The sequence below is a fragment of the Apium graveolens genome, chromosome 2 (assembly GCF_009905375.1).
Source record: "Apium graveolens cultivar Ventura chromosome 2, ASM990537v1, whole genome shotgun sequence".
In the NCBI taxonomy this organism is placed as follows: Eukaryota; Viridiplantae; Streptophyta; class Magnoliopsida; order Apiales; family Apiaceae; genus Apium; species Apium graveolens.
In genome coordinates, this window is record NC_133648.1 from 135,081,454 (window position 1) to 135,089,086 (window position 7,633).

A 7,633-nucleotide genomic window follows, 5' to 3' on the forward strand; every position below is an offset into this window, starting at 1 on the left:
AAATTAGGGTTTATAACCCGTATGAATGTTTTCAATTGAAATTTGGGGGTTTTTGATTCAGGGGTTATTAGCTATTGATTTATAGTGGGTTGTGTTCCTTATGAAATTTGCAATCGATTGATATATAGCTCGTTAACAGAGGATGCTTGAATCGAATGGAGTTGTGTTTTAAAGATTTACGATGTTCGCCGGAAACCGGCGATGTTTTTGGCCAATTTCCGGCCAGAACAGGGATGATTAGAATATTTTGATTGCATGAACAAGTTCCTGGTGTTGTGTAGTGTTGATCTGGAGGTGTTGGAGGGGTGAGGACGCCGGGATCGTCTTCTCCGGCCACCCCCGACTTTTCCGGCGACTAGAACTGCAAAATTGCAGTTTGGTCACTGTACTTTTGAAAACGATGAAGTTTGGTTCCCCCAGGTTTCCAGACTTTGCAAAAATTGGATTCTTGTTTTAAAAATGTTTAAAAATCATATCTCCTATTTATTTTTATTATTAAAATTCGTTTTTAATTTCTGAAAATTCTAAAAATTAGTATTTTAATTCCGAAAATTATTTTTAATTCAGAAATAAATCTGAATTAATTAGTTAATTAATTTCAGTTAATTTTTAATCGATTAATTGGTCAATTAATTCGGAAATTAATTGATTTAATTAATTATTAATTGATTTTAATTAATTATTTAATTAGATTTAATTATTTAAAAATGATTTAAAAATTCTGAAAAATAGTTTCGAGATTTAAAATATTATTCTAAATTATTTCCAAGGCTCGATAATTACTCTAAAATTATTTCGGAGCCAAAATTGGCCAACCGAACCCTGTTTATTAACCCGAAATTGATCCAACGACCCGTATTAATTCTGAAAAATACTTTAAAAATCATTTTAAATACCCGAAAGCATATTTATGACCCGAGACTTCTTTATAAATGATATTTCATTGACTACGTGATGTATTATGTGCTATATGTGACTTGTTGATTAACTATCAGTCTATATATTCGGTGTTTACTTGATTATTGCATAACTTTCAATCCGTTAATCGGATTTCGGTAAAACGAAGGGTAGATAGAAGTATGTGTTGAATAGAACTCTATGAGTCGATTATTGATAGATGTTTATGATATGTGAGCAGAAGAGGCAAGGCGTAGGAAAGAAAAACAGGTAGTTGACGAGTAAGACGATTATGATTGGAAGCGAGTGCAGGATAGTAAGCTAATACCAGGCAAGTGTTCTGAACTTTCTCGAGATATTGTAGTACTTGATAGTCTTGTTGACATTGCAAGTGCTTTGAAGCACAGAAACCTAAACCCTGATTTCAGTTATTGTTCTTGAGCCATGAACCATATTCTTTCTAAGCCATTGATTATGGTATACCCAAACACGAACCACAAATCTACGATACTACTCCACAAATACATACAAACTAAATACCAGACACAGAACTGAATTATTATATACTCAACCCATGGTATCTTATGCTTTGAAAGCCCAAATCTTTGAACCCTGAAATGTTGATTCCTTTGTTATCCAATTCTTTCATTAGCCAGCATCCAAGCTTTTAAATTACCTTATTGATCCTTACAAAGATTGAAACTCTTTCATTATTAAACACTCATTGTTGTTAATGATTCTGGTTATTGTTTATTATTGCATATTCTGTTATTATGTTAGAATTGGATTGTTCTATTAAAATTGTGGACCAGATTCGTGGTAAGACCATATAATGGTCAAGTTAAGCTAATGTGTGCTTTGGATCCAGTAGTTAGAGCAATGTTGTGTGCCTTGCTCGGGGTTAGTGCGTGACTGATCAGCAGCCTAACCTTGGTTTTTAAATTAAAAGTATAATATCCAATTCTAAATCATAATCCATTGTTCACTTGATATCATAATCATGTTCACCTGATGATCATTATTCTCAGTTTTGTCATTGTGACTTGCTGAGCTAGTTAGCTCATTTGTGCGATGTTGTTTATATTCTTTCCAGTTAAAAAGGAACCAGTTGGTAGTAAGGATCCCCAGTCCAGTGCGAGAGCTAGGGATTAAGGCTGTTGAAGCTGAGCTAGTAGGCTTCTTTTGGAATAATTTAAGTCTGTAAAAGGTTGTAATAATGTTTAATACTCAGTTTGAGTTTGGAATAGTTGGGATTTGAACGGTTTGTAATATATTAGTGTGTTTGGCTTGTGTGCATACTTTAACCTGTTGCGGTCCGTGGTGGTTGGTAAGTAGGGTCACTGCATATATTATCATTATCTTTATTATTGTTATAAGAAGGTTATGAATAAGGTGTGAGTGTGGACCCCAAACTTCTGACCCGGGTTTGGAGGGCGCCACATCTACTCTATCTAACTGCTAGTAGACCTGATATCATGTATGCTACCTGTCTTTGTACAAGATTTCAAGCAGATCCAAGAGAACCTCACTTAACAGCTGTGAAAAGAATATTCAAATATCTTAAAGGAACAGCTGATCTGGGATTGTGGTATCCCAGAGAATCAGATTTTAAACTAATAGGTTACTCAGATGCAGATTTTGCAGGTTGCAAAATTGACAGGAAAAGCATAAGTGGAAGCTGCCAATTTCTTGGAGGCAGATTGGTTTCTTGGTTTAGCAAGAAACAAAAGTCAATTTCTACATCAACTGCAGAAGCAGAGTACATTGCTGCAGGAAGCTGTTGTGCACAGATTCTTTGGATGAAGAATCAGTTACTGGATTATGGGTTAACTTATTTCAAAATCCCTATTTACTGTGATAATCAAAGTGCTATTGCTATGACAGGTAATCCAGTTCAACACTCAATGACCAAGCGCATCAGCATCAGGTACCACTTCATAAGGGAACATGTGGATGAAGGTACAGTGGAATTGCACTTTGTTCCAACAGATCAACAACTAGCAGATATCTTCACAAAACCACTGTGTGAAGCTACTTTTACAAGATTGGTAAATGAACTTGGAATGGTTTCAGGTTCTTTCTCTAAATCTGCTTAGTTTTGTTCTGATGCATCAGACTTTATGATCAGTATTTACAGAAATTACTCTCCTTGTGTATTCTGTGCTTAAATGAAAATTGCTTAAGTACTGACTGTTGTCTGATGTGACTCTCTAAACTCTGATAATGATATGTCTGTTTATATAACTATTCAATCCTATGAGGATACATGTGCTAGATGCTGACCTAGTAATCTTCAATATACTAAAGATCCCATGTTAGAAGTAATTATTTCTATGGAAATCTATTAACACAAGAAAATTCTGATATTGAGCTTAGTTGAGTTTACTTTGTCTATCTTATTACTAAGTCACAAACTATAATAATGCTTCTCATCTGTTAAGTTCTGATGCTAGTAAATCTGTTGAATGCACTAAGTGCTGATAAACCTCACTTATCAAAAGAAAAAGAAAAGGAATCAAGGATTAAGATCAGGTACTCCTTTGAGATCTAGAGTAAAAATATGGAAGGGACGACCCAAGTGCATTGCTGGTATTAAGTAAATATGCATCAGAAAAGTAAAATATTTTTTTGGTGACTTTTCACACTCTATGATTACTGGAGAAATACTCTGATAATGGCATAAATTCTGATAAGCAGTTGTGACTCACTTACACTGAGAAGCCATTGTACAATGGAATTTTAAAAGATGCACAAAATTAGCACAAAACAGTTGAGGTGGACTCAAGTATGAACTCATTCAATAGTAGGCTTCAGAATAATGACAGGTTTTTAGTAAAGTTTTAGTTATGCCTTATTTCTAAGATGTACTGAAGTGAATCAGACTTTACTCTTTGTCTGATATTTAGATTAATGCACACACTAAACACTCCATATAAATGATGAAAATTACTGTGGTGATCTATGTTATTTTAGATGAACAGTTTATGTGTCAGAATGCACAAATTATGAGGACAAGTTCTGATGATTAAGTTCTGTAAAATCTATATCAGAATTTGTGTGAGGAATTACAAAGATAGGCATTCATTTTTCGAGTTAAGAAATTATGTTCTGATGACTGTTAAGTTTTGCTATAAGTCTAAGTTCTGATATTAAACTCTGATCCTTTACTTGACTTCTTTGTGGATAAAATCTAAAAATAGTCTCATTTTAAATCAGAATATGTTTGGGTAGAATATTAACAGTCAATATCATTAGGGATAGTGGTACACGTAATGCACAGTTTTTTTTTACTTGTTACTTGTGCGCATTAAACCCTGACTTACACTTCCAATGACTGTTTTTCATCTTCCCAGTCTAGGGAGATGAGGTAGAATTAATTCTACCTGTCAGCATTAAATTTCTTTGCGTCTCCTGGCATTCTCTTGCCTATATAAACAAACACTTCACATCATCCTATACATCAATTCCTTCCTCAAACACTTACTCTCTTTTCCCTCATATACACAACATCATGCTTAACTACAATATGTTTTTAAACTATGAAACCTTCAACATGGAGTTAAGCTGTGAAGCCTGGCAGCAGGAATGGCATGTCACTGCCATTCCTGATGAGATATGGGACTCAGTTTCCCAGGAGGTACTCACCCACCTCCTGTTCTTCTATATGGACTACCATCGCCATCTGGAGCGATTGGAGGAGGAAAGGCTGGAAGCTCTCCGCCAGCAAGAGCGAATCATCAGACTCGATATTCTGTTCATCGAGAGTAGGATGAAGAAATAATTTATTTTCTTCTTCCTGTTTTTCTTCATCGTCAGCCTTGCCCTGCTTCTTGAGCTAGGACAAAGGTTGTTCATGTTAGGTTTAGCAGCTTAGGACAATCTTGTAAAGTTCTGATGTAATTTAAATTTCATGAATGTATTCTCTTAATATATTAATGAAATCTTTTTTTTGCAAGTTCTTGTCTCTGAGATGTTTTGTAATGCATTGATAAATCCTGATAAATATTCATATTCTGATGACCATATCTATTTTGATTTAAATTAAGTTCTGATCTTACAATATCAGTACTTGTTTACTTGATTTATTTTGGTCATTCTCACTCGAATTTTTTTTCTGAATATTTGTGTTGCAGTGAAAAATAATTGAATAAGTGGGAACAGTTTAAATTTTGAATTAAAACTAATTTACCTCGATTAATGGAAATACTGGGTAAGTGGAACGGTTTTTCCTTGAAAAACTGCAAGTGGGTAAGTAATGATTACTGTTTTCCCGTGCCCATTAACTATTCATTATTACTGCATGCCTGACAAGTGTCCAACGGTTATATTTTTTTTTCAAAGTATAAGTAAGACAGAGAGAGGATTTTCTAATCTTTTATTCACTTTTACACTTTATCTCTCTATTTGCTTTTATTCTCTTTCATCTCCTGATGTTGGTTTTTCATACAGACATTTTATCAAACACCTAACAGGCACTCTTAAATCTCAATTATTCTCATGGCACCTAAGGATTTGATCATTGATGGGGCCAAATTTGTTCCAAATAACTATGCTGCAATTCTTAATCATGTTGAAGCTCCGTCTGAGTTGTATTTTGTGCAAGATCTTCTTGCACACAATGAAATTGGGTATGCATTGACCCAGCCTTCAACCTTTTCGAGCCAACAAGTTCTGACATTTTGGCGGACTGGGCACTTTGATAATGGTGGTACACATGGAACTCCAAGTATTGTTTTCGAAGTGGATGATTCTACACATGTGGTAACTCCTGGTATAATTCACAAGTCCCTACATTTACCAGAAGGATGTACTTTTTCAACCCCGGAGGAATCAGCTCTTCAAGAGTTAATTGCCAGTTTGGGGTATGAGCAGAGTTTGGCTAAGTTTGGGCAGTTGAAACGGGCTCATATCAGAAAGGAATGGAGCTTCTTCTTCGACTGCATCACTAAAGCTTTTGGGAATAAGTGTTCCAACTTTGATGCCATCCCTATAATGAGTCAGCACATCGGGTATGCTATCATTAACCAAACTCATTTCGATTTTGCAAATGTTGTGATAGGTTTTATTGGGGATAGGATGACAGAGGATAGGAATGTAGTTTACTTTGCTAGATTCTGTTAGCTTATATATAGTTTCTGTTGTGCTGATGAACCCCAACCTGCCAGTACCTTAACTCCGCCTTTCAAAATTACAAAACGAGCCTTTAATGACCTGGTAAATGCTGACACTAAGAAAAAGGTGGTTAGACCTTTACAGATTCCCCAGTCTGTAAAACAGATCTTGGTAAATGCTGATCCTGAAACCTATAGATCTGTTTATTATGATATCCAACCAACCACCACCTCCCAAACACCACAGCAACCATCAGAACATACCACTCATACTACTCAACCTACCCTCAGAACATATCTCAAATCATATCTCTCAACTTCACAGATAGCACAACCTTCATCCTCAGGACCTACTGTGAAGCCTTCATCTTCCAAGCCCAAGAGGACAAAGACTGTTCCTCAGACACCTTAGAAGAGAAGGAGGATTGTTTTGAAAGATGAGTCTGATAGTGAGGAACAGGTTTCTACATCAGAACCTGTTGTCAAAGAAGCTGAGAAAGTTCCTTCTCAGAAGGATTCTGGAATTGGGCGATCTAAGCTTCTCAAAAGGCTTAGAAGAATGACTTCTACTTAACCTCCCAAGGAATCCCCATCTTCAAAGAGATACAAGAAACAGAGAGCAAAAAGGCGAGTTTCAGATGATGAGGAACCCTAAGGAAGGAGATCAGGAATCTTTGATCTCACAAGAAAAGGAATCTGCTCAAGCCCCTGCTTCTCCATTAACTCCAACTAATGAAGCAGCTACTGAAATGGCTAACACACCATCTGTGTCTCCTGTTCACAAGACTGTATCTCCTGTTGATCCAGGCACAAGTGCTGAAATTGATATCCAGAACTTGGTTATGCCTGAAGTGCTTTACTTAGAAGCTCCAACAACAACTAATCCATCAACAACACCTGTTATTGATGCTGCTCAAACTCCAGAATTATCTACTACACCTTCTCTGCATCTAGATGATTATGATCAGAATAAAAGTGAGCATTAGGATATTTCTGTTGATCAGAACTTGGATCCAGATCAGCACTTAGAGGATGATGCTGAAGCCTCAATTGCTTCTCATACTGTTGTTTTATCAGAAGATGCTGATTCTGAAAGTTCTGATGCTGCAAATGCTGGAGATACTGGTGATGCTGCTCCAAATGCAGATGCTAATGAAGCAGGTCCTTCAGGACATGCACCTCAACAAACTATTCTTAAATCTGAACTCGTTAATAAGTTTGTTACCAGAGAAGCACCAGTGCCTTGGAGTGAAACTCCTGCAGGACAAGAGTGGACTAAGGAATGGAACTCAGTTACCTGTGTTCCATCTGCACAGCATCTTGCTGAGCACTTGACTAAAGCCGATGAGATGTTAATTACTGATGATTTCAAAACACAGCTTAGAGTCACTGCATTGCGTACTAAACATCTACAAGGTCTCCATTCAACTACTCATGCAGAGATACATAAGATTCAGGAAGAATTAATGAAGCAAGAACAAATTCAGAAGATTGATAAGAAAATATTCTTCCAACCTACCATTGACAGAGTTGCTTATATTGAGAAGACTCAAGAGAAACAACAAGCTCAGATTGATGATATTCTGAAAAATCAAGCTTCTCAGCAATCTCAACTTAATGAAATC